The sequence below is a fragment of the Schistocerca americana genome, chromosome 7 (genome assembly GCF_021461395.2).
Source record: "Schistocerca americana isolate TAMUIC-IGC-003095 chromosome 7, iqSchAmer2.1, whole genome shotgun sequence".
NCBI lineage: Eukaryota > Metazoa > Arthropoda > Insecta > Orthoptera > Acrididae > Schistocerca > Schistocerca americana.
Genome location: NC_060125.1, coordinates 532,073,459 through 532,100,801, shown reverse-complemented (window position 1 = coordinate 532,100,801; position 27,343 = coordinate 532,073,459). Strand labels below are relative to the sequence as shown.

Genomic DNA, 27,343 nt, shown 5'->3' with positions numbered 1-27,343 from the left:
TTGGATATCGACGAACGCGAGCAGCAATGTAGCGATACGATAAACTGCAATCGCGATAGGTTACAATCCGACCTTTATCTAAGTCGGAAACGTGATGGTACGCATTTCTTTTCCTTACACGAGGCATCACAACAACGTTTCACCAGGTAACGCCGGTGAACTGCTGTTTGTGTATGAGAAATCGGTTGGAAACTTTCCTGATGTCAGCAGGTTGTAGGTATCGCCACCGGCGCCAACCTTGTGTGAATGCTCTGGAAAGCTAATCATTTGCATATCACAGCGTCTTCTTCCTGTCGGTTAAATTTCGTGTCTGTAGGACGTCATCTTCATGGTGTAGCAATTTTAATGGCCAGTAGTGTATTAATGTAATATACAGGGTGTTCATGCTACACACTTCTATAGGTTGTACACGGGAACCTATGTCCAGAAACGGTTCGTTTCCATTTTACAAGGAAAACGAGATGTACAGATTTAACTTCTCTTTAGTGTGATATTGTGACAGCTGTTCAATATGACGACCGCCAAGTTCGGTCCACACGGTGTATCTGCACCGTGAGTTCGCGTAAACTTTGTTCAACATGCGTGGTGTATGCTTAATAACTTCTGCCGCAGCCATGATCCGTGCAACGAGATCATCCTCCGACTGGACAGAGGTCTCCTAAACAAAACTGTTCATGTGGCCCAACAAGAGAAAGCCCAAAGAGGTTAAATCGGAATCGTGGAGCCCAAACATGTGGCCCTCCTCGACCGACCCCTCTGCCCCCGTAGACTACGTTCAGATGGTTCCGGACATGAACTGCAAAATGTACTGCTGCGCCTTCATGCTGTAGCCACAATTACTGCAGAATGTCCAATGTTACATCTTCCAAAAACTCCGCCAGCACTTTTTGCAGGTATATCAAGTAGCAGCCGCATTACAACAACTGCCGAGTAACAATACTTACGACCTACTGAGGCAAGAAGAGACCTTTCAAACACTGAATATATTACCCAACGAGGTATCACGAAAAGTATTGACAATATTCTTGAGAGACTTTCGTGACTAGTTGCTAATCACCAATTGCGTCCAGCACTCCGATCCCGTACCGCCTGTTCGTGGATAGGTCGACTAAACAGTTGGAATCCGCCACGTGCAGGACTAGGGGCACTGGGGTGATCTACTTCACGGACTTGACATATGCACCGACTATGACGTAGATTAGTTAGTAGTTTTAGTAGAATAGAATAGGATAGTAGATTAGGAACCTGCAGCGACAATAAAATCCTTGCCTGCCTTGTGTCAGGTGCACGCTCATAGGGTTTACCTCCAGGCACTACTATACTAACACTGGAACACATGTAACGCTGCAGGCAGTGAACACAAATCACTAGTAGTTATTAGAAAGTAATGCTAACACTAGAAATAGTCTGCCCATTAACCCAAGTAATACTGTCTGTAGTCTTGCAAATTAATATGTAGTAGCTGCAATTATAAATAACATTGTAGAATATTAAGACCCACTAATCACTAAGGTGGTGGGTTATTCTTGTATAATTATTATGATCGGAAATAAAGGATATAAAAAAAGTACCTGCCACCCGTTAGGTTGGATGAAGGATGTACGGCCGAATCACATACCGTCACAGATACCTGCCCAGACATTGATGCCAAAGGTATGTTGAAATCTTCGTGTACACTAGGCTTTGGGGTTTCCTTTATCCAAAATGTTGCTATTGCGAGCCCTGTTGAAATGCACTTCGTTCGTGGATAAAATTCTCCTTGGAAACCGAGGAAAATCCACACAGCGGCGTAAAAACCAAGTACAGAAATTGACAAGTGGCACAGCCTGGAGCAAAGCGTTTACCGTCTGTGGGTGATTTGGGTGGAGTTGCTGTTAGTACAGAGCACGTCAGACTGAAGAGTTATCCACATACAAGTTACCTGCAATGGCTCGAGTACTCGTAACGAAGCTCTTCATCTTCCAGTACGACACTGCGCCGCCTTCTTAGGGCACCAGAGTTTGTTCTATCACCTGCTATAAGCATCCTAAATAGACAAAGACTCCGAGCCACAAATCCGACAAGACTCCTGAGCCTTAAAAAAAGGGCATTCGTTCAGGAAATGGCGAACCGTCAAATGTGGACAACAACGAGCACAAAGTGGTGGGGATCAAAAAATGGTTCAAATGGCTCTGAGCACTATGGGACTCAACTGCTGAGGTCATTAGTCCCCTAGAACTTAGAACTAGTTAAACCTAACTAACCTAAGGACATCACAAACATCCATGCCCGAGGCAGGATTCGAACCTGCGACCGTAGCGGTCTTGCGGTTCCAGACTGCAGCGCCTTTAACCGCACGGCCACTTCGGCCGGCACTGGTGGGGATCACCATTTAACAAATGGCGGTGGCTGGGCAACCTCGGTAAAATGATCTCGCGGCGAGAGGGCTGAGATTTGGTCGGGCAAGCCTCTGCGCTGTGACAGGTTTAATTTCCCTGAAGAGAAGACCAGTGGTGACGCCAAATTGACGCCACCTGCCGACAGACGGCAGCACGGAGATCATCTGAAGGGATGGAAGGACTAGCGGACCTACGTAGGAGGAGTGCAGCCCTGGCAGCAGCGTCAGCAGCCTCGTTTCCCGTCAGACCGACGTGACCTGGAACCCACATGCAACATCAACAGCGAGCAAGTGGAAGCTTTCCTGTGGCAGCTGGTTGAGTGCTGGTCTGTTAGGGCTTGTTGCTGGATTCCGTCTGCGTGAAAACGGACGTAAAAATAGAGCAACGAGTTTGTGTGAAATTTTGTTTTAAAACTAGGAAATCAGCACCTGAGACTTACGAACTATTAAAAACAGCTTCTGGAGATAATTGTATGAGCCAGTCAAATGTTTTTGTCTGGTTCAACAGATTTAAAATTGGCCGCGAATCCTTTGAAGATGACCCACGGTCCGGCCGTTCTTCCACCTCAAAAACGAATGAAAATCTTGTGCAAGTTCGCGACTTAGTGCGCTCTGATCGTAGACTTATAATGATGGAGATGGTTGGTGAACTTAATTTAAGTTTCTATGCAGTTCAGTCAATTTTAAATGAAGATCTGAACATGCGTCGAAGTCTGCGCAAAATGCATTCCAAAAATGTTGTCAAGTGGCCAGAGACAATATCGACTTGAAGTGTGCCAAGAATTGATTAATCGGACTAAAAATGAGCCTGATTTGTTAAATAGGGTAATTACAGGTGACGAATCGTGGGTATATGGATATGATCCTGACTCTAAAGTGCAGTCTTCGCAGTGGAAGACTCCAGGTTCACCACGACCGAAAAAAGCCCGCCAAAGTCGGTCGAAAGTGACGACAGAGTTCGTGATTTTTTTCGATTCTACCGGTATTATGCATCACGAATTTACCCCTGGAGGACAAACAATTAACCAGGAATACTAGAAATGTGTTCTTGAGCGTCTGCGCGAAAAGGTGCGGAAGGAAAGGCCTGCATTGTGGAAAGACAAGAGTTTGTTTTGAACAAATTCAAAATTCCTGTGCTTCCACAACCGCCATATTCCCCTGATTTGGCCCCTGTGGATTTCTACCTGTTTCCTAAACTGAAATTTGCACTGAAAGGGAAGCGATTTTACTCTATTGAAGACATCCAGGCAAATATGGAGAGCGTCCTTAACACACTTAAGGAAAAAAAATTTCCAGAAATGTTTAAAAAAGTGGAAACACCGTTGGAGTCGGTGTGTTCAGTCAGAAGGGGACTATTTTGAAGGAGATGCATCACAGTAGCATGTAAGTACTACCATTGTACAATTACAAGCCCATTCTTAAAACTTTCCAATCACACCTCACACATGTATTATATGTTCCAGCACTTATCATGAAAACATTGCTTGCCGTTCCCAAGATGACGACATCCAGTTAATTATGACTGGCCACTGATGGGACTTCACACTGGTCGACACCTACCACATCGTTGTTGGGGAGACAGTCCTTCAACAGCCTTGTGTGTTGCAGTGCTTATCACACCAACATTGTCACCATTGCTGGGTGAGAGGGCCACCCAGTGCCTTGTACCTGATTATCAAGGCAAGCACTTCTGGGTGCCAAAGACCTATCCGTCCGACGGGTCCTGGGTCAGCCGACTGGATGACCTCTAACAGCATGGTACATCCCAATGGGTCATCGCAGGTCATCGTCATTTTCTGTGGTGGGATTTAGAACACTAATATAGTGTGGGGACACATCCTCATTATGGCTTTGCCTACCGACTGCCAGACGGTAGCCTGCAAGACTTCAGCCGAATTACTTGTGTAGCGTGGTTGGCGATCAGTTAGCTGACCCAGTAACAAGTGTCAGTAGAATTTCATTATGTCACTGGCATGAGATGTCAACCAAGGCTGATCAGAAGACACAGAACTACAAATCTGAACAATAAATATTAACATGGTTGGTTCAAATGGCTCTGAGCACTATGGAACTCAACTGCCGAGGTCATTAGTCCCCTAGAACTTAGAACTAGTTAAACCTAACTAACCTAAGGACATCACAAACATCCATGCCCGAGGCAGGATTCGAACCTGCGACCGTAGCGGTCTTGCGGTTCCAGACTGCAGCGCCTTTAACCGCACGGCCACTTCGGCCGGCAATATTAACATGCCAATCGTGTTTTATTAGCGCTGAAAGATGCCTGTACAAGTTCCACAACATCATCCTTATAATTCTAGAGGAGTCTCCACACTGCGCCCCTGGAATTTGGCACCAGAAGTGGTTCTCCAGCGACATCAGTACGACAATGATGTCCTGGAGCGATTGGTGAACCAGGAGTGTACGTCACAGTGTCATCCACAGCCTTCTGACATCTGGGATGGCGTCCACAAACCTTATCTATAACTGCACTGTAGTGAGTCCACTCAGGACTTTGCTACTGGGCTTTTTATTTTGTTGTTTCTTTATAGTCAGCATTGGGCATGGAGACTGGCACACAACATGGAAAGTGACTTTTTTTTAAACCTGAAGGATCTGTAGATCTGCTGCAATTTAGAGTAAATTGTAGGGAACCTTATTTTGTGCCCATAAGATGTGACAGCTCTATTTTAACTGGACATTGTGCACCGTGCAGTGGAATGGCACCAATAGCTTGCACCACTCGCAGGCGTTATAGTCAGGCAGCTCACGACTGTACTCTCACTGGGCACAGACCAGATACAAAGACTGCTCAACATTATATGTATGAGACGTGGGTTCCACTACGTCTGCTTTTGCTTGATATTAGTGTTGTGGGTGTGTAAGTAGTAACAAATTGCACAAAGATGCCGGAAACACGATCAGCTAATACAAGTGATACTGTAGCTGCGTGGCCGAGTGGTTTAGGCACTTCCGTCCGGAACCGTGCTGCTGCTACGATCGCAGGTTCGAACCCTGCCTTGGGCGTGGATGTGTGTGATGTCCTTAGGTTAGTTAGGTTTAAGTAGTTCTAAGTCTAGGGGACTGATGACCTCAGGTGTTAAGTTCCATAGTGCTTAGACCCATTTGAACCATTTGAACTGTAGCTGCTTTGATGGAGCAGGAATCGGAATTGTTAGAGGATAATACTCAGCAGAAGTTGTATAATGACGAGTTAAGTAGGAGACTAAAAGCTTTGCCAGGTGTGTAACATTCACAGTCGGGTTCAGATGGAGTTAAAGCTGTGGTGAGTTTACCCTCCTCTCCTGCATATACTTCAGCAGCTAAGCTAGTAACACGCTGCTCCAGTAAAACAACAGAAGACTGACAGTATTAATTAATGATGTTTTAGCCACAGTTAAAGTGAGTAATCGGTCAGATGAAACGACTCTGCAAATGGTCAGTGTATGTCTTATGGGTGAGGCTAAAATGCATGTGATGTATCATGAGACAATTAGCACAGCTCGTACATTTGAACAAGTAGCAGAGGGTTTACAACAGAGACGCCACAAACAGAACAGCGCTAGATCTTTAAGAGAGTAGTTGAATGGATTAATGCAGAAGGCCATTGAAACTGTCGAAGCCATTTCTGATAGGAAGATAAAGCTCTAGACATCTTTCCACAGCGAGATGCTGCGGAATTTTCATGTAGAATCCGGATGATTTAGGTGCAGTGCTTCTCATTGCCACGCACTTCCTGCTAGTCGACATTGCTACGAAGTTACACAGTGATCGACTAATCTTTGCTTTCTACGAAAATGTTATTGGTGGGGGAAAATGGAAGCAATACAAAGTAAAAGGGAAGTACTAGCCCTGCAGCCATATTTACAGAAAATTGGAGACTACTGGATTTACTCTACATTTGTCAACTGTTACATAAACAGAAAATACAGGGATGACAAACTCAATGGAACCAAAAATGATTTAGCGAGATCGTGGTTTCATCTTCCAGCTACTACCACAGGAACAACAATGATTACCGTTCCTCGACCATCGTTGTATTGGCTAGAAGTGCAATTATGCATAGTATTTGCACAAAACGTAACCTTTCTTAACGAAACCTTGTTTTCCATAATCTCCACAACCTCAGAAAAGGGAAGAATTTCAATTGACCAGATGATTGAACATATAAAGCAATATCGTTAGAAAAAGAAGCAAACGATAATAACTGTTAACACGTCCACAACAAGTGATACCTTGACTTTACTAAACACTTCCGCAATTTCCTTCCGCTTAAAACGCAAAATATCGTGTTCAAATGAACAACCATTCCATGAAATGCGTATGGAATGGATACAACTAGCGATAAGAATGAAAAATAGACTCTGTGAAGTTTATTAGTAGTTGGAAAACAAACCACAAATACAATGTAAAAAATGGCTCTGAGCACTATGGGACTTAACATCTGAGGTCATCAGTCCCCTAGAACTTAGAACTACTTAAACCTAACTAACCTAAGGACATCACACACACCCATGCCCGAGGCAGGATTCGAACCTGCGACCGTAGCGGTCGCGCGGTTCCAGGCTGAAGCGCCTAGAACCGCTCGGCCACACCGGCCGGCAAATACAATGTAAATTTAGATAATTAAGTTAACACAAACTAAGACAAGGAGCCTTACGGCTCACATCAAGAGTAACAAAGAGATCGAACTCGTTGTAAATTTAATTGTAAATACAAACAAATGCACAGACCAGTTTGGTAGGAGATAGAGAAATTAAAATTCAGGACGAATTTCTTAAACAACAGAGGAATGTTGTACCACAGAGCAAAATAGGGGTAGGTGTTAAAGTTCACGCTATCACAGCCACAGGCAACACAAGACAAGGTGATGACACAGCTATGCAGCAGAAACAAACAATCAAAACTGTAAGTCAGTGGCGTATACAAGCATATATTGCTATGTTGGCACCAATCACCAGGCACAAGATACACTCTCAGCAAAACGTGTATCGCGAGAGAGAAAGAGAGAGAGAGAGATTCGTTAGCTCTTGTTATGGGAAGGAACGGGACTACCTCAGATGCAATAACACATTTCAGAGATCTGACAGTGCAATTAAGAGCCTGTAACAAATGGTTAAACAAACACAGTGGAACGAGGACTGCTGACACCTAGTATCTATGAATACTGCTGTTCTCCAGCTCTGAATTCAATTGGTCATTAGGACTGATTGTGTTTGTACCGAAGCACTCGATTCAATGATTGTTTTGGTTCAAAAATGGATCTGAGCACAAACTTCCGTTATTTTCTATATGCTCTTGGATGGGCCAGTCAAGGACGACATGCCAGTTTCAGTTCCTTATTCCTTACTGTATTCTTTTCTTCCAGTACTGTTTCATCTGCTCACTTTGTTCTTACTTCCTGTCTTTTGACAATTCCCCACAATTTTTTGTACTCTCCTGCCTTGGAACCTTTCATAATGAGTACTTTTTCCTTATAAAATCTTCTGTTTCAGTCGTTTCCTGAGCTTTTACTTTTTTTTCGAAATCCTTTTTTACTTCATGGATACAACTTGTTGTTGACTTCTAATCTCAAAAAGATGCCCTGCATTTGATATAAACGTCCAAAAAATACCGGCCTTCTTTCTCTCGTTACTTCTGATACATTTTCTACGTTTCGATGAATTTCATCATTACTACATAAATTATAATCTTTCACAATCTCTCGCGGGCCTAACATTGTCCTAATGATTCACATTTTTAGTATGTGTAATTGATGTAAATTATAATTTAAAAATAGACATTCAATTGCATATACAGGGAGGTCATAAACAGTCTGAGGAGCTTGTAAGCGTGCTATAGGGCAGGTTGTGCTGAGAAATAATCGTAAAAAAAAAAGAAACTGCGCCTTTTCAGAGTGATTTGGCATTGACGTGAGTCAATCAAGTTGTCATGCGTGCTATTTCAAGCACTAGCACGAGCCAAAATGCGGTAATGCACAGACATCTGTGGATCCGTGAGGTACTACTTACTGAAATACTCATTACAACTTAAAATGTTCCTTTTTCGGAAGTGATAAATTTAAGCTACAAATTGCAATTCTGGAAAAGTCTTGATCACACAGTTCCTTATCAAATGCTACGCGTTTCGAGAAACAATCGTGATATATAATCTGTGAGAAAATGTACAGAAATTATTAAAAATAAGTAACAAGTATAGTGCATGATCATGACAAACAAGGATGCACAATTGTTTCGTTACTTTCATGTACGAGGGGAATTCGACACCTAATGCAGCACATTTTTTTCTGGGCCAACTGCGGTTGAGTAAAAATACGGAATATGTTGTGGGACACAGTGGAATATTCTTTCTTCAGTCCCTATAGCGTCATGGAGCTCCGATAGGTGGCGCGCTGTACCTAGTCTTCAAAATGGCATCTGTAACGAAGGTGCTTTTGAAGCGGAGAGCTGCCGTTGAGTTCCTTTTGGCGGAAAACTAGAACATCGCAGACATTCACAGCAGCTTGCATAATGTCTAGGGAAGCCTGGTACCGAACAAAAGCACGGTGAGTCGTTGGGCAACAAGGTCGCGCAAACCTGTCAGATCTCCCGCGTGCCGGCCGGCCGCACACAGTTGTGACTCTGCGTTGTTGGAACGTGCGGACACCCTCGTTCGAGGTGTTACGCGCTCGCACTGCGATGCGACAGCGCACACAGCACGGACGTGCCAGACACCGCTCACGTTACCGAATTCATTTGTGATGTGGCCGTCTCTACGGTTCGCTTTTTCGACAAGTACACTCGTTTGGCTTTGCAGGATCTAAATCCTGCAGCCATTGTGTAGGTTACTGTAAGGTGTAATGGTCCCTCTTCTACGACAGTGGTTAACTCCGCCGTGGACATACCGCTGAAGACCGAGAATTGCTTTACAAGACAGCGCTGCCGACGTGGCTGCGGGAGGCAGTTGTCTGACACGAAACGTAAGCAGGTTACAAATTCGTGCACCACATGCATTGCTCGTTAAAGGCCTCGTACCGTCTGCAATATACTGTGCGTATCCGACCACAGTGTCCTTGTGTTAAAATACCACTACCGTGTGTATAATTCTGACCATGCATAAATACGAGGTCCATTTGCGAAATTCAGTAAACGCTAATTGATAACAATACAATGCAAACACGAGAGTTTCAAAATACTTTTAAAGTGGCGTTCACAGATCACAGTACGATTATGAAACTGCATTAAAGTGCCACCAAAGGTTATTTTTGTAATCGGTCGAGGTATTGGCAACTCATTTCAATTGACATCTTTCGAAATAGGACTGAGATACTCTTCCGCTGTCACTGTCTTTGTCTCCAATCTTACTCAGGCTTGAACTAGTAGCACGACGCCTCATCCATAGCTGTTATGATCACAGAAAATGTGAACCTTGGTCACGCGAGTTAAAGAAGTCTCCGGTAATTTTCATCTGTGTTGCCTTTTGTTCGTTTGTGCGCAGATTTACATAAAACGTCTTCATCTGCATCTACATCTACACGATACCTTCGCAATTCACAATTAAGTGCCTGGCAGAGATTTCAGCTGCTCCTCTACCGTTCCACTCTCGAACAGCGCTCGGGAAAAAGGAACACTTAAATCTTTCCGTGCGAGCTGTGATATCTCTTGTTTTATTATGATGATCATTCCCCCCTATGTATGTGGGCGCCGAGAAAATGAAGAGAAAGTAGGTGATCGAAATTTCAAGAGAATATCCTGCCGCAACGGAAAACGCCTTTATTTTCACGACTGCCTCTCCAACTCGCGTATCATATCCGTGGCCACCTCTCCCCCTATTTCGCAATAATACAAAACGAGCTGCCCTTCTTTGAACTTCTTCTATCCCCTCTGTCAGTCCCATCTGAAGTGGATCCCAGACCACACAGCAATACTCCAGAAGTGTGCGAACAAGCGTAGTGTAAGCAGTCTCTTTAGTAGTCCTTTTACATTTTCTAAGTGCTCTGGCAATAAAACGCACTCACTGATTTGCTTTCTCCACAACATTATCTGTGTGTTCATTTCAATTTAAGTTACTCGCAATTGCAATCTCCAAGTATTTAGTTGAATTTACAGCCATTATATTTGTGTGATTTATCCTGTAACCGAAATTTAGCGGATTCATTTTAGTACTCATATGAATCACTTCAGATTTCTCATTATTGGGAGTCAGTTGCTACTTTTTGCACCGTACAGATATCTTGTCTAAATCATTTTGCAATTTGTTTTTATCATCTGATGACTTTACAAGACGGTAAATTATAGCATCATCTAAGAGCGGTGTTTAGATTACTCCTAAATCGGTTATGTAGATTAGGAACAGCAGAGGGTCTAGAACACTTCCGTGGGGAACGCCAGATATTACTTCTGTGTTACTCGATGCCATTTGTAACACCTCCGTTTTTATCCCGACCAGATCTGATCGAATAGCAGCCCAATATTTATTATTAACATGACCGTGAACCTAATGGGGCTGGTAATCGGGACTGACTGCTATGGAAGTTGTTACTTTCCAGTTCGTCCTGTTCAATACTATAACACTGAATGTATGGTAATAAGGATCACCAACACAGTTTTACTAATTACGAACTTATATTCTTCTCAAAACACAAAAACGAGACAGCCACTGCCTTCGTCATACATATCTAATTACGGCTAATCTCAGCACAGGTTTTCTCCATTTGCCATTATCGTCACACGCTAATCCATCACTGCATCCAACACTGCAATCGAAGGTTAGGCCGGCGCGGTAGACGCGAAACTAAATATCGGCGCTAGTAACGTCACTGATCACGTTTATAAAGATACTTCATCACTTTCCCGGTATTAATTTATTATTTAGTGGTCTAACCACGGCGATGGTGACACCCTTCTCGGTTAAAAACCCTGTATTCCAATAATGGCCTCCACACATACACACAATTCCCGCCAACCACTCTGGCGCATCTCGACACTCGCTCTCGCAACATGCCACAATCGATTGTTCGCCCTATCGACCTGTGTCGAGTGCAAAATTATAGTAAGGGCCTACGGACCCCTTACACATTCCGTCAGTTATTAGGAAGTGTACCCCTTCGGGCAAGAAATCACGAACGGTGTCAAAAGCCTTATGGAAATCTAAAAATATGGAGTTAATTTGACGTCCCATGTCGGCAGCATTCTTTACTCCGTGAGAATAAAAAGCTAGTTTGCTTCACAAGAACGGTATTTTCTGAACTGCTGTTGGCGCCTTTCCATGGCTTGAGAAGGTAGTCCACATTTCGTATTGTGGAGTGGAGCGAAAGTGGGCAGCTACTATCGTGATTATGGCAGATGAAAAATGGAACATTTTACATTCCGTATAACACGAATGAAAAGCGAGCGGAAACCTACTGAGATGCTGCTACTTAAATAGTTAGTAGATGCGCCTTTGTCTTTGCACATTCTTTGCTTGCTTGATTGATTGATGTGTACTGCAGAGAGACCATTGTTGCTTGGGAGCAGTTGATCGGATCGGACAGCAGGGGCGCGACACAGATAAGAAGAAGGAGTAGCTCTGTGGAGTAAGGTCTGTAAGGTACCGGCCGTGCGACACGCGTGTCGCCTAACGGACGCGGCACGCTCATAAATTTGGACGCGCCGAAGGAGTCGGCTCGTATTTCACGGCTTATTCCCGGCCATTACCGGCCGGCCGCCGGCAGCGCAGCGTCGGGTTTCGGCGGCGGCGTGGCGTTGTATGTAAATGCAACAAGTGTCGGCGGGTGTCGATGCGGCGGCGATAGCGGGGGACGGCGCCGCCGGCAGACTCCTAAACACCCGCAACAGGTGGCCGCGCCTCCGGCAACAGGCTGCACCGAGAAGGGAACACTCAGCTCCAGCGTCGACAGTTAGTAAACACCTGCTGATTTCCCCGCAGTATTCCGAGATACACACTGAAGAGCCAAGGAAACTGGTACAGAACGCAGAAGTGGCGCAGCACGACGTGGCACGGACACCACTAATGTCTGAAGTAGTGCCGTAGGGTACTGACACCACGAATCCTGCAGGGCTGTCCATAAGTCCGTAAGAGTACGAGGGGGTGGAGATCTCTACTGAACAGCACGTTGCAAGGCATCCCAGATATGCTCAGTAATGTTCATGTCTGGGGAGGTTGGTGGCCGACGGAAGTGTTTAAACTCAGAAGATTGTTCCTGGATTCACTCTATAGCAATTCTGGACTTGTGGGGTGTCGCATTGTCCTGCTGGAATAGCCCAAGTCCGTCGGAATGCAGAATGAACAAGAATGGATGCAGGTGGTAGACAGGACGCCTACGAACGTGTCACCTGCCAAAGTCGTATTCTCGCTTATCAGGGGTCCCATGTCACTCCAACTGCATACGCCCCACACCATTACAGAGCCTCCACCAGTTTGAATACTCCCCTGCTGATATGCTGGATCCATGGATTCATGAGGTTGTCTCCATACACGTACACGTCCATACGTTCGATACAGTTTGAAACGAGACTCGTCCGACCAGGCAACGTGTTTCCAGTCATCAACAGTCCAATGTCGGTGTTGACGGGCCCAGGCGAGGCGTAAAGCTTTGTGTCGTGCGGTCATCAAGGGTAAACGAGTGGGCCAACATCGTTGATGTTTTGATGAATGGTTCGTACGCTGACACTTGTTGAAGGGCCAGCACTGAAATCTGCGGCAATTTGCGGAAGGGTTGCACTTTTGTTACGTCGAAAGACTCTCTTCAGTCGTCGTTGGTCCCGTTCTTGCAGGATCTTATACAGCAGAATGATAAATAATACTGAAGCATTTTGGTTTGAGGAGAAGTAAAGGTGCAAGAGAGGCAATTCTGACGGCGCTTGATAATGGAGGCAAGACTTCACAAATTGAAGACACTTTCATAGAAAAAGCGTTCGACAACTGAGAATAATAAAGAGGGAGCAATAAGAATAGAAGACCAAGAGATTAATGGTTGGTTTAGACAGTATATAAGGCGGCGATGCAGTCCTTGTCCCATATTGTTCAAGCAATTTATCGAAGAAGCAATGACGGAAATAAAAGAAGGGTTCACAAGTGGTATCGAAACACAATGTCAAAGGATGTCACTGACAAAATAACGTTCGTGTACTGGCTAAAGAAACAAACATTTATAGAAGAAAGGTCCGAGAAGCTGTTAAAATTTCTAAGAATGCATCTAATTTCAATCGAGAGGACGGCTATAGGCTTCCGGTATCGTGGCTCCCCGGCATCAAGGAAGTAAATACGCGGCCGCGGTGTGTGAGCGGCATAAACAACGAGCTGCTAGTCACCTCGGCGGACAATAATATTTTGGGTAAACATTCCCCCTCTCTTGTTCTGTCCGTTTCGAATCTAGCCACTGATGACGACCAACCAATAGCGGTAGCATGCATTTCAACCAATAACCCTTCTCCAGTGTAAGTGTGGAACAGTGCCTTTCTATCCAATGACGATGGACCGCCAATGGTATCCACAGGAGATGAGTTGCCAACGCCCTTTATTCTGCATCAGAGCGGGAATATTAGCCTATGACTATGGCCCACCAATGGTAGCCACATGAATTTTCACCAATACTATCACTTATCCAGCACGAACGCCAGAAAACTCCCCCTTTATAAATGGGCACGACACTCGTTCTAGCAGTAGTGGACACCAAAAGATCCTGAGGATGATCCCAGCAGAGGGGTCGAAACGTCTAACATTTTAGAAGAAACATGACGCTGCCTAGTAACTCAGAAGATTTTAACTTCAGATGTAGACGTTATTTGCAACTGCGTGCGACATTGGCAACAATCCACTGTGCCGTTAGGATCGATGTATTAAACCGATTACCTCAGCCAATGTGAATGCTGAAATGCTACCAGTATTTCAAAATACTGAATTCTTGACCTGACCTTGTCTGTGTCAGTACCAGATGCATTATTGGTCGTTTGCCCAATTCGTATACTTTCCTTGTTCTATGTTTGCCTTGTACAGGACTATCTTACCCATTATTGAGGGCTGCAGAATCAGTTTTTCTGGCAAGGAAAGGGGAAGGTGCGACACACAGTATCGATATCAAGGGCCGTCGCTAAGGTCGTGAAATCAGCTGATAGAACGTGTAGTATTACATTATAAATACTGGGTAGAGAGTATGCAGTTACTGGTAGTGAGAAATGAACAGACACTGTACTCTTAATTTTTTATTATTAAATAACTTCCTTGCAAAATAATATTGTACACTAGGGGTAAACCGAATGGGCTTGCGCTGTTTCAATGAGACTAGCCTCGTATCCGGAAGGAATTGAGGCTTCAGACTCTTTCTGGCCACCTCATTTAATTTTTCGACGGATTTTGTAAATTATTTCATCCAAAGGTCCTACTATAACGCCACATTTGACAAAAGAGACATGTAAAAATCTGGATGCCTGCATCTTTTATATCCTTTTCGTTTGTAATACCATGACATTCCCGATACCCTTCTAACAGTGATGTACGAATCAATAAAACTGCTACTGCTTCTACAACATAAGAACCAAATGTCAACGGACAACTTCTACTTACGTTTTTAAGGATTATGAGGTAGTACGTATTACGTAGCAGTAACAAACATTTCTCGTAGCTTTATTATTCTGTGGTCATGAACCACAAGAATTATAATTTTTCTGTACTTCATGCGACGTTTAGTTCTATTTCGAAGTTTAGATGCAGCTCTCTGTTCTCGCCTCTTGCCATCTATTTCCTTCATTTCAGCATAACCGTTGCATCCACCATCATACCTGCGCCTGCTTCTGCTAGCCTTTCCCTCCACCACACCTTAACTACGCATCTCGTAATATCAGCCAAACCAACTCTCTCTTCGTTTAATTACGTTATTTGTTAGATTTTTTCATTGACGCGTTGCACAATTTCTTCACTCCTTAATCGATCAAAGCATGTGAATCCGTTTCGTCTTCCCCATACTCCATGTTTCGTATCCACACAGATATTTGTTTCAAACAATTTTCCTCATACTTTTTCTTCCTTCAGAGTTTATACGTTTGGATGTTTGCAGTTGCTTTGTTTCATAGGAAGCCCTTTTATATTATTCGGTTGTTGCTAGTATATCTTATACCTTTGTGTAGTCTACTCCCGAAAAATTCATCCACTTCTTCAAGAGTGATCGGTCAAGTTTACTATTTAGCCACCCACGTTTCCCACCATGGGTTTGTTTTTGCTTACGTGCATATTGTAGCCAGCACGTAGCACTCGCTGTATTTGAAGAAGCTATCAACTCAATTCATTTTCGCTTTGGGCTACCACTGATACGTCATCACTGGACCAGATCGTGCCGGTTTTCGGTTCACTCCTTCATTGCGACAATCCTTTGCTTCCCACACTGCCTCAGCAGCATACAAATTTAATGTCGATGTTGAAAATGATCGTCCCTGCCATACAGATTTCCTGACTTTGTTCTCTTGTACCATTACATACGTGCTGACTACTCCATGTTGATGTACATAAGAAGAACGGAGTATACCTCAGCCCCTGCAGCTGAAACCACGTTGCGCTGCTTGTGAGTGTATAATACACTGAAGTTAGCCCATCAGGCCGCTGCGCGGGCTAATTCAAGCCGCCCGCCAGATACAGTTAGTGTCGGTTGTCCTCGTAGCGCAGATGATGGCGCACGAGACTGCTCAGCTTTTGGCTTGGGTTCACTTCTTACTACCGTTGCACGTCCATTTTTTGTATCACTCTCTTATTCCGTTTCAGGAAACGAAACTAAGAACACATTTGGCGACACCGTCGTGGTGGGTCGCTTGAATTTGTGCGTGCAACGGCTTCATTCGTTAAATCGAATATCTGTTATTAGCAATTATTTCTCAGCGAAACCTACCCTGCAACACCCTTACAAGCTCTGCAGACTGTTTCTGACCACCACTTATATGTTTCCTTGTTTTTCCGATGTCTGCCCACTATTTTCACCGATAGGCTAAAATTGCTTCTGAGATGGCCCTACTTCTCCTAAAACTAAAGTGGTTCTCTCCTAAGCCTGTTTCAACATTATCTTCCATTATTCGATAAACTAGTCTTTTGTGCAACGTTTTATGACAAGGGAACCCTCCAAGTCAATGGGTAAAATGTTATAAAACGGTTTTAAGATAGGGAGGTGTGTCTGTTTTAGAAGTCGTCGCGATCATTTATCTGTCAAAGTCTGAATTTTTGTACAGTCCGTGTCTGAAAATCTACTAAAAGACTACAAGGCACAAGTCGCTGACGGAAAAATACTCTGCAACAGTTAGTTACGGCCGGCCGCGGTGGTCTAGCGGATCTGGCGCTGCAGTCCGGAACCGCGGGACTGCTACGGTCGCAGGTTCGAATCCTGCCTCGGGCATGGGTGTGTGTGATGTCCTTAGGTTGGTTAGGTTTACGTAGTTCTAAGTTCTAGGGGACTTATGACCTAAGATGTTGAGTCCCATAGTGCTCAGAGCCATTTGAACCATTTGAAGTTAGTTACGACCAGCATATTCACGAGAGTCATAAATGAGTTAGAATTTGGGAAAAACTATGCATTTGTTTGAAACAATATATGTTATCGCATTGCAGTACTTAGCCATATTTTCCATAATAGAAACTATTGTCTAATCTAATGTTCTTCCCTTATTCGCCATCAAAGTGCGAAAGTTAAGTTTCAAGGATGTGATTAAAACACAAGCGGAATGGAACAGGTAGTGGTCAAGACGTGGATAACACAATGATTGGTGGCATTTGATACTGGATTACAGAAGTGTGGATATACCGAAAACGATGTAGCATATCTGCACGTTATCCTTGTGAAGTGTGGGTCGTGGTCCATTTCATTTTGTTTTAATCACTTCATCAAAAATCAGAATTTGTACTTCGATGACGACCAAAAGAAGAACATATGACATGTAGTAATTTCCAGTTTGGGAAATAAGATTCTGTTAAGTACTGCATGCGTTAATACATTTTGTTTCAAGCAAATATTTAGCTTTCTGACAAACAACATCTAAATTTAACCCTTGTGAATGTGCTGGTTCTAGCTGTCTATTACAGGTTATTGGTTTGTCAGCGGCTTGTCCCTTACAGTCCTTAGATTCGTTACTCTTCAAACATAGATGAACACAGACGCAGGATATTAAAGATAAATGATTTTCAGCCGTGGCAGAATAACACATATCCGTATTGTAAAATTATTTTTATTCGGTTTTAGCCGTTTGCGTCGGGTATCTCCTTAGTAACAGTTTACGGTGGAGTCTGGTGGTACCTCTGGATACTGATGAACATTGAAGACAACTTTCGCTGCGGATGCAGGCTAGGAAGGCGCCGTATATCACAGAGCGGCGGCGCGGGTCCGCAGAGAGCTGCGGGCGTCAGTCCGGTTGTGAACCCGGGACTCGCTCTGTGAATCACTGCAGACAGCCGGCACGAATAACGACGCTTGCGGTCGTTGCGCGGTGTGTCTGGTATGTTCCCGCTTTCCGCGCTCTTCTGGACTGAGTATCCTTCAGGACAAGACCAGGCGGCTACCACTGTGTGTCCCTCCTCTTGCTTTAATAGAGGGGGGGGGGGGGGAGGTAGACGTCCCGGCCACAGCCAGCATATATACGGCACGACCACGTTTGGCCGAGAACAGAAGAGGGTATCTTGCTATCTGTACCAGTCTTTCATCGCAAGAGTTTGATTTATTTGGTAACCAATTTCAATTATTAATTATAAAAAAAATGGTTCAAATGGCTCTAAGTACTATAGGACTTAACATCTGAGGTCATCATCCCCTAGAACTTAGAACTATTTCGAGGTTTACTGATGATATTGTAATTTTGTCAGAGACAGTAAAGGACTTGGGAGAGCAGTTGAACGGAATGGACAGCGTCTTGAAAGGAAGATATAAGATGAACAGCAACAAAAGCAAAACGAGGATAATGGAAAGTAGTAGAATTGAATCAGGTGATGCTGATGGAATTAGGTTAATAAATGAGACACTTGAAGTAGTAGATGACTTTTGCTATTTGGTCAGCAAAATAGCTGATGGTGGTCGAAATAGAGATGATATAAAATATATACTGGCAATGGCGAGAAAAGCGTTTCTGAAGAAGAGAAATTTGTTGACTCGAACGTGGATTCAAGTGTTGGTAAGTGTTTCCTGAAAGCATGTCTATGGATTGTGGCCATGTATGGAAGTGAAACATGGACGATGAGCAGTTTAGACAAGAAGAGAATAGAAGCTTTCGAAATGTGGTGCTACAGAAGAATGCTGAAGGTTAGATGGGTAGATCACGTAACTAGTGAGAAGGTACTGAACGGAATTGGGGAGACAAGAAATTCGTGGCGCAACCTGACTAGACGAAGGGATCGGTTGGTAGGACACGTTCTGAGGCATCAAGGGATCACCAGTTTAGTACTGGAGGGAACCGTGGAGGGTAAGAGCCGTAGAGGAAGATCAAGAGATGAATACACTAAACACATTAAGGTGGATGGATGTTGCAGAAGATGAAGAGGTTTGCACAGATAGAGTAGCATGGATAGCTGCATCAAACCAGTGTTTTGGACTGAAGACGACAACAACAACAACGACACACACATACAAATATCGTCATATCGGAACCTCTGTCTAGGTGGAAAAAAAAGAAAGAAAAAAAAAAAAAAAGCTCTGAGCCCTATGGGACTTAACTTCTGAGGTCATCAGTCCCCTAGAACTTCGAACTCCGAGGCAGGATTCGAACCTGCGACTGTAGCGGTCGCGCGGTTCCAGACTGTAACGCCTAGAACCGCTCGGCCACCCCGCTAGGTGCAATCAAACCAATTACGTACAGGCGTGCCTATTAATTCACTGCTGCACGTCCGTGTCTCACCTTGTCAATTGTATAGAAATAACTAGAAAATGGTTCAAATGGCTCTGAGCACTATGGGACTTAACATCTGAGGTCCTCAGCCCCTAGAACTCAGAACTGTTTAAACCTAACTAACCTAAGGACATCACACACATCCATGCCCGAGGCAGGATTCGAACCTGCGACCGTAGCGGTCGCGCGGTTCCAGACTGAAGAGCCTAGAACCGCTCGGCCACACCGGCCGGCGTGAAATAACTAGAATTTGGACCATGTCCCGTAAATAAATTAGTAAGTAAATAGATAAACAAATAAATTGCTGAAAACAAGTTTTGCACAACGTCATGACCCGTGTACCTCTTTTTAAATAATACTTTTTTGATCCTAGGAAACTATTACATGCAGCTATCTTTTCAACGGAATTAAGTTAAGTGCAGTTCAACACAGTCACTATGTCTCTAATCGCGAACGGCACAATATGGGTTGCGTATGGTGCTCAGTGCGTCGGCGTGGATCGTTTCGAGCTTTGTCACTTTGCTTCAAGAAGAGTTGTAAGTATGGGAAGCTGCCAGCCACATTGACGCACATCACACCGACAACATTCAAACATCCAGCCACTACAGTGAGACGCTAATAATTGAAGCCCTGACTCGCTGTGCTCGCCTGTTGTCAACAACAGCGATCGATGATCGATACCTGAGAATTATGGCTCGTGGGTTTCTACTGACATGAACACCTTCGAGTGTGCTTTGTGCGCGTGTGGAACCTTGCAATGCGCCGTCGAAGGAATTCTGCACACACGTGGATGACCTGTGGGGCTCCGCCGCCGAAGAGTGTGGCACGCTTGAGAAGCAACTTGTGCGCTTCAGAAGCAACGTGTCCACCATCTCGTGGGCAACATGTCGGGAAATATCGAACCGTGTTACCATGCAAAAGGTGGAGCGACACGGTGCTGAATGTTACCGTGCCGCTACGGAATCATATCGAGCGCCGTCGTTTGAACTGCCCGCCGCGGCCGGCAGCTGAGAAGAGTACGCCGCCGGTGGCGACAGAGGGTGCGGCGGTGGATGACGCGAGGCAGTTCGGCGTTCGACGAGGAGGAGCGAACTGGGACTCCGGGAAGGAATAAACGGGTCTTGCACAAGACGTGAGGCGAACGGAGGACGTGTGCGGACATTGGCTGCGGCGGTTCTGGCTGTGGGCATGTGATGGCAATTGGTCGGTACAGATGACAGGGCACAATGACTTTGGGAAATATTCTGTCTGCTGTAAGCACATTGCCTTGGGTACTAAATTTTTTAACTACGTCTGAGCATTTTGTCCTCGGCGCTGAGGAATTTGTGAACTGGATATACAGGGTGGTCCATTGATAGTGACCGGGCCAAATATCTCAAGAAATAAGCATCAAATGAAAAAACTACAAAGAACGAAACTCGTCTAGCTTGAAGGGGGAAACCAGATAGCGCTATGGTTGGCACGACGCTAAATGGCGCTGCCAAAGGTTGGTTCAAATGGCTCTCAGCACTATGGGACTTAACATCTGAGGTCATCAGTCCCCTAGAACTACTTAAACCTAACTAACCTAAGGACATCACACACATCCATGCCCGAGGCAGGATTCGCACCGGCGACCGTAGTGGTCGCGCGGTTCCAGACCGTAGCGTCTAGAACCGCTCGGCCACATCAACCGGCGATGCCATAGGTCAAACAGGTATTGACTGCGTTTTTTTAAAAATAGGAACCCCTATTTTTTATTACATATTCGTGTAGTACGTAAAGAAATATTAATGTTTTAGTTGGACCTCTTTTTTCGCTTTGTGGTAGATGGCGCTGTAATAGTCACAAACGTGCGGACGGTATTTGCTTCGTGATACATCACCCGTGTTAAAATGGACCGTTTACCAATTGTGGAAAAGGTCTATATCGTGTTGATGTATGGCTATTATGATCAAAATGCCCAACGGGCGTGTGCTATGTATGCTGCTAGGTATCCTGGACGACACATCCAAGTGGTTCAAATGGCTCTGAGCACTATGGGACTCAACTGCTGAGGTCATTAGTCCCCTAGAACCTAGAACTAGTTAAACCTAACTAACCTAAGGACATCACAAACATCCATGCCCGAGGCAGGATTCGAACCTGCGACCGTAGCGGTCTTGCGGTTCCAGACTGCAGTGCCTTTAACCGCACGGCCACTTCGGCCGGCTACATCCAAGTGTCGGGACCGTTCGCCGGATAGGTAAGTTATTTAAGGTAACAGGAAGTGTTCAGCCACATGTGAAACGTCACGTAATGTTCTACCGATGTTACTACAAGGTGTTCCCTGCATGACAGACTGGTGATGGACTTCCAACGTGTTGGATGTCCGGCATATAGCTCGCGTGCGGTTGAAGCGGTACTGAATGGCATATATCATGACAGGTGGATTGGTCGTCGAAGCTCCATACCACCGCCCGCACGTTCACCGGATCTGACGTCCCCGGATTTCTTTCTGTGGGGAAAGTTGAAGGATATTTGCTATCGTTATCCACCGACAACGCCTGACAACATGCGTCAGAGCATTGTTAATGTATGTGCGAACATTACGGAAGGCGAACTACTCGCTGTTGAGAGGAATGTCGTTACACGTATTGACAAATACATTGCGGTTCACGGACATCTTTTTGAGCATTTATTGCATTAATGTGGCATTTACAGGTAATCACACAGTAACAGCATGCGTTCTCAGAAATGATAAGTTCATTAAGGTACATGTATCACATTGGAACAATGGAAATACGTTCTGTATTTTCATTTACAATACCTACCTGTTACCAACTGTTCGTCTAAAATTGTGAGACGTATGTTGGTGACTATTACAGCGCCATCTATCACAAAGCGAAGAAAGTGGTCCAACTAAAACATTCATATTTCTTTACGTACTACACGAATATGTAATAAAAATGGGGGTCCCTATTAAAAAAAAAAAAAAAAACGCAGTTGATACCCGTTTGACCTATGGCAGTGCCATCTTGCGGGCCAACCATAGCGCCATCTGGTTTCCCCCTTCAAGCTGTACAAGTTTCGTTCTTTGTAATTTTTTCGTTTGACGCTTATTTCGTGAGATATTTGGCCCGGTCACGATCAATGGACCGCCCTGTATAGTGACGAACTTGTCTGCTGCGATAGTTCAAGTGTTCTGAACTTGTAGGGCACCCTTGTGTTGCTCGGTACCTCTGTTTCTATATGCACGGAAAAAGGAAACTTGCATTTCATTGAAAATAAAAGTGTAGCCTTCGCAATTCTTGTCAGTTGTGCCGAAGCAGTGGTCTGATGGACGGAAATTGTTCAGAAATGTATTAAATGGTTACGTTGTTATTCTGAGCTTTCTAATTAAGTTATCGAGTTGTTGCGGTCTTTTTATGTGTCAGTTACTGAATACTTATAGTTGTTCATCTCTTGGCGTGTGGTACATAAGAAGTCATGCATATACATGTCTCTGTGTCCCTGGTGGTATGGTGAAGTTAAACACGTTAACCTGCGTTACTACTATTGGAGTATTTTCCCATGGAGAGGTTTGATAAAGGAAATTGTGATTTTGCGTGCTCCTAGCACATGACGTGGCTTGGGCGTCTTGGGTTTATTTGGTGTGTTTGTTGTTCGGCCAAACAGCGGTTAAGGTGTAATTAGAAACATTGGCTCAGGTCGCTGCACTGGCGACAGATGAAATTCGGACCAAATCAGTACTGTCGGCTCGTCATTTGTAACCTGTTTTCCCTGCTAATTTTGGTAATGGCCCAAGAGTTGAACATCTGAAGTATCGAATGTGTATTTGTAATGACGTTTTTTGGGGGGCATTAGTAGCCATTTGTAACAGACTTCGGAAAGATGTGTAAAGTTGAGTTGCCAAGATAGGTTGAAATTGTTGTAAGGAAAGCTGTCGGGTACCAAATAGTACAGGGGTTGAACTGTGACTGAGTGACATTATTCTAACATTTTTGCAACTGATGCCTGATGTTGCTAAATTCTAGTGCCTTTTGCTTTGCAAGAAGGGAAAAAAGTGACTGATATTTATTTACTGTCCTGGATGTTCATTGATATTATGTATTTTATTTCTTATTTTGAAACTGCTGCCACTATCCCGGATTCGATGTTAGTACTAGCGTATTCTCCTCTCAACCCAGCACCACCCACTGCAACCCTCTCGTTGCTACAGTTACCCAGGAGCTCGTTTATCTTTGTTTCCGTGATGTTTATTGCGTCTTTCCGTGCTCCTGTTGAGTTTTTTTTTTTTATTTGTGGTAAGGTGTTACGGGTCCAAACTGATCCCTTTGAATCTAGGCTCTTACACAGATGTCGCAAGTTTGTTATTGAGGAAAGCGCTCTATGTATCCCAAATGATTCAGAAAAGACGTCTTAGAAACACCAGAAGACTTTCTTTTTACTAATTTCGTCTTAAATCATCTTCGACAAGTCTTATTAACATAAGATGGGCCTGTTATACGTTGACATCGAAAGAACGGACAATAAACAGCAGTTCACTGTATGAAGCAACTGTTACTGTCGCACGAACAAGTTATGAATGCCCATTCCATAGCGTAAAAGTGGGTCTAGATGGTTTTCTGGAAGTTATTCAGAGCCTTTTTTGTGCTACACTTGTCATACAGTGCATTGCATACTGGCGTACTTACGCGTGGAAACGACATATCCAGCATGTCTGTGTGTGCAATATCGTGTCTTACACAGAGATCTATATGAGATCCATGACATCTTGCGACACATTTCAGGACATACGCTTCGAAAGGCTTTCACGACATTTTTGTCCATTTCTTCATTAGCCTTGCACCTACGTTGATACACACGGTACTTGATTCAGCGGTTAAAGTCGTAGCGACGGGCGTCTGGGACTCTGAAGGGGTTGTGCTATTTGATGTCCTACCTCACCGTGCAACGCTCAACTCTGAAGTATACTGTGGCACCAGCAGGAGATTGAAGAAACGACTTCAGCATGTTCGTCATCACGAAAGTGCAAACGAACTTCTCTGTGATAAGGTAAGGCGTCGCACAAGTCTGCGCACCCGAGAGAAACTCAGAAAGCTTCGTTGGACTGTTGTTCCTCACGCGCCCTACAGCCCAGATCTCGAACCTTCCGACTTCCGTCTGTTTGGCCCAATGAAGGATGCACCCCTCCGGAAACAGTGCGTGGATGATTTTGAGTTACTGATGCAGAAGAAGTTGGCTCCGACATCGACTGGCTAGTGGTACTATGCGGGCATACAGGCCGTCACAGTAAGGTGGCGTAAGGCTATCGCACTGAGCCGAGATTACATTGAGAAATAGGTTTTGTACCCAAAGAGTCTGGAATAATATGGTGTGTTACGATCCTGAATAAAACTAACTTTATTTCAGAAAAAAAATGTTTTGCATTACTTATTGAAAGCCGCTCGTATTTTCGATAATATAGAAGCTGAAGTAATGAATTAAAATTTGTGCCAAGGCTGGGACTTGAACCCTGGTCCACTGCTTACGAGGCAGATGTGCTGATCTCTACACCTCTGTAGCACTGTGGCTATGACAGATGCTCGGACTACCCCAGTCCCCTGCCCTCCTTAACACAAACTTTCATTTACGCCTTCAGTCTATTTTCCCCTTATTAAATCAACAGTATTGCCAAGGTTCTGCGATACTGTAATAGCACCACAGCTTCATATATAATGGGAAAACAAAGCTGGGGTGCTATTCCAATATCGGAAAACCTCTACAGTACTGAGGATTTAAGAAGGGGAAAATAGGCTGAAGATGTGAATTGAAGATTGTGTTAGGGAGGGCGTTGGACTAGAGTATTCCATGCATCTGTGACAGCCATAGTGTGACAGAGGTGTAGTGGTTAGCACATCCGCCTCGTAAGCAGTGGACCTGGGATCAAGTCCTGGCCTTAGCACAAATTTTAATTCATTACTTCAGTTTCTATCCTTTTAGAAGATAACTTTATCTTGTTTGTATTCAGGAAAATGTAGTTTTCTCATTTCTTGAGTACACTGGTGTCCAAAATTAAAGCAACAAACCTCTGTTTCCCCTTCATGTGTCTAATTCACGATATTATCATCAAAATGTCAACGAGATATCCCTACGATCGTGTTCTGCACGGAAGATAGCATTCTGGTCAACAGGCAACTATGCCAACAATGATGTCGAGGCACCTATGAAACGAGGTAGTGTTTACCAGGTAGCCCCAATCGCGGTGCACACAGTCAGAGACTGTGCAGTATGGCACAGAGGAGATGCCTCCTAGACTCTCTGCAGCGGAAGGCTGTAGAAAGGAAGCAGGAAAGTCGCAAACTGATTTGGCCGGCTGACTTGATGCGAATCGTTCTATTGTTTCCTGGATGTGGCGATGGTTTACAGAGGCCGAAAATCCCGAAGACCAAAGCAGGTCCGACCTGTGTGACTTGAGACATATTGGCTGTAAGGGCACGACATTAGCGCCTTAGTACTGCTCATCAGTTGGCACCTGAGCTCGAGGCATCCACTGAACGTGTTGTATCGAGGCAAACGGTGTGCAGAAGGTTTCGGCAGAGTGGCCTTTATTGTCAGAGACATACTGTATGCCTATCTCCGTCTTCACAGAAGGTAACGTCTAGAGAGGAAATGCCATCTGGACAGTCGAACAGTGGGCCAATGTTGTTTTCACAGATTAGTCCCAATTTAATCTAGGGAGAGGTTCCGGATGGATTGGCATGTGGATGGAACTTGGAATACCATTTCGGGGCCCAAACATTGTGGAAAGAGACCAAGATTGAGGAGAATCCCTCATGTTTACCAATCGAAACCTTCTTCATGAAATTTTATGGGTGAATTGGCAAGGTTTAACTGATGTCAGATATTGTGATGAAATCTCGGGACCTCATCAGCGGTTGTTGCGAGGTGCTGTGGGACCACACGTCGTATAGATAGATGATGGCGCTCGACCTCATAGAGCACAGGAGGTTGATGTTTTCTTGAAAATGGAACGGGTGGCTTGGTCTAATCGCTCTCCAGATTTGAATCACGTAAAGCATGTCGGATGCACTAGGGAGAAGGCTTGCATTAAGCCAGCATCCACCAACCACTCTCAAAGAATGCGAACAGCTCTGCGGGAAGAATGGACGTTACTGCCTCAGCATGAGGCTAATGACTTCATTCACAGCTTGCCCCGTGGTTCTCAGGCCTGTATTGCTGCCAGAGTGGTCACACCCCACACTGAGCACATTAACCAGTTGTCGAAATGGTTCAAATGGTTCAAATGGCTCTGAGCACTATGGGACTCAACTGCTGAGGTCATTAGTCCCCTAGAACTTAGAACTAGTTAAACCTAACTAACCTAAGGACATCACAAACATCCATGCCCAAGGCAGGATTCGAACCTGCGACCGTAGCGGTCTTGCGGTTCCAGACTGCAGCGCCTTTAACCGCACGGCCACTTCGGCCGGCAGTTGTCGAAATGTACGTGCAAATCCGTTAAGTTGGAAAAAGCGATGGCCATTTCTGTTTACGGTTACGCAAGTTGCAGTCGTCTGCGTTCTGTACTCTTTACATTGTTTGTGATTTACTATCACCTGTTCACACTGTTTCGTGACAAAATAAACGCAAGCTTTCAAAATTTCCTTTTGTTGCCTTAATTCTGGACACCAGTGTAGTTTATGGTTTAGTCGCAGTGTTCTATGGGATGTCTGTAGGAAAAAGCATTCTCCGACCGTGTGCTAGCCACAGCAGAGTAGAGTAGAGTAGAGGTAGAGAGGCGGACGGTACTCACCGCGATGAGCGAGGCGAGCGCGCGGGGCCGCATGGTGGCCGCGTCTGCCTGGGCGCTGCGCAGCCTCAGCCAGCCGCAGCCGCTCGCCGCTAGCCGGCCAGCATCCTGCAACAGCCGCCGCGTCGGCCTTTAAGGCGAGCCCTGCCTCCCACGCAACCCGCCGCCGCCGCCGCTGCCGCCTCCAGCGCCGGCGCCGGCGCCAGCGCCGCCCCCGCGACGCCGCCCCTCCGCCCCCGCGGCGCCAGTGGGCGCGGCCCGACGACCCCTCTACCACCCCCAGCTGGCCATTCACAGCGAAGGGCGCCCGCGATACGCTAATTGGCGCTGCGGGCTACTCCACAGCCGCCACATCCACCGGGGCTGCTTAGAAAGCTGTAATTGTCACTT

At 45.0% G+C, this 27,343-nt stretch overlaps 1 long non-coding RNA gene across 1 annotated transcript in view; it reads right to left on the bottom strand.

The window, feature by feature from the left end:
• Positions 1–27,343, bottom strand: part of LOC124622178 — a 536,116-nt gene that overhangs the window by 238,746 nt on the left and 270,027 nt on the right. Inside the window, exon 2 of the long non-coding RNA XR_006980599.1 lies at positions 26,957–27,061. This is a non-coding gene — a long non-coding RNA (uncharacterized LOC124622178). The remainder of the gene's footprint in view (positions 1–26,956; positions 27,062–27,343) is intronic.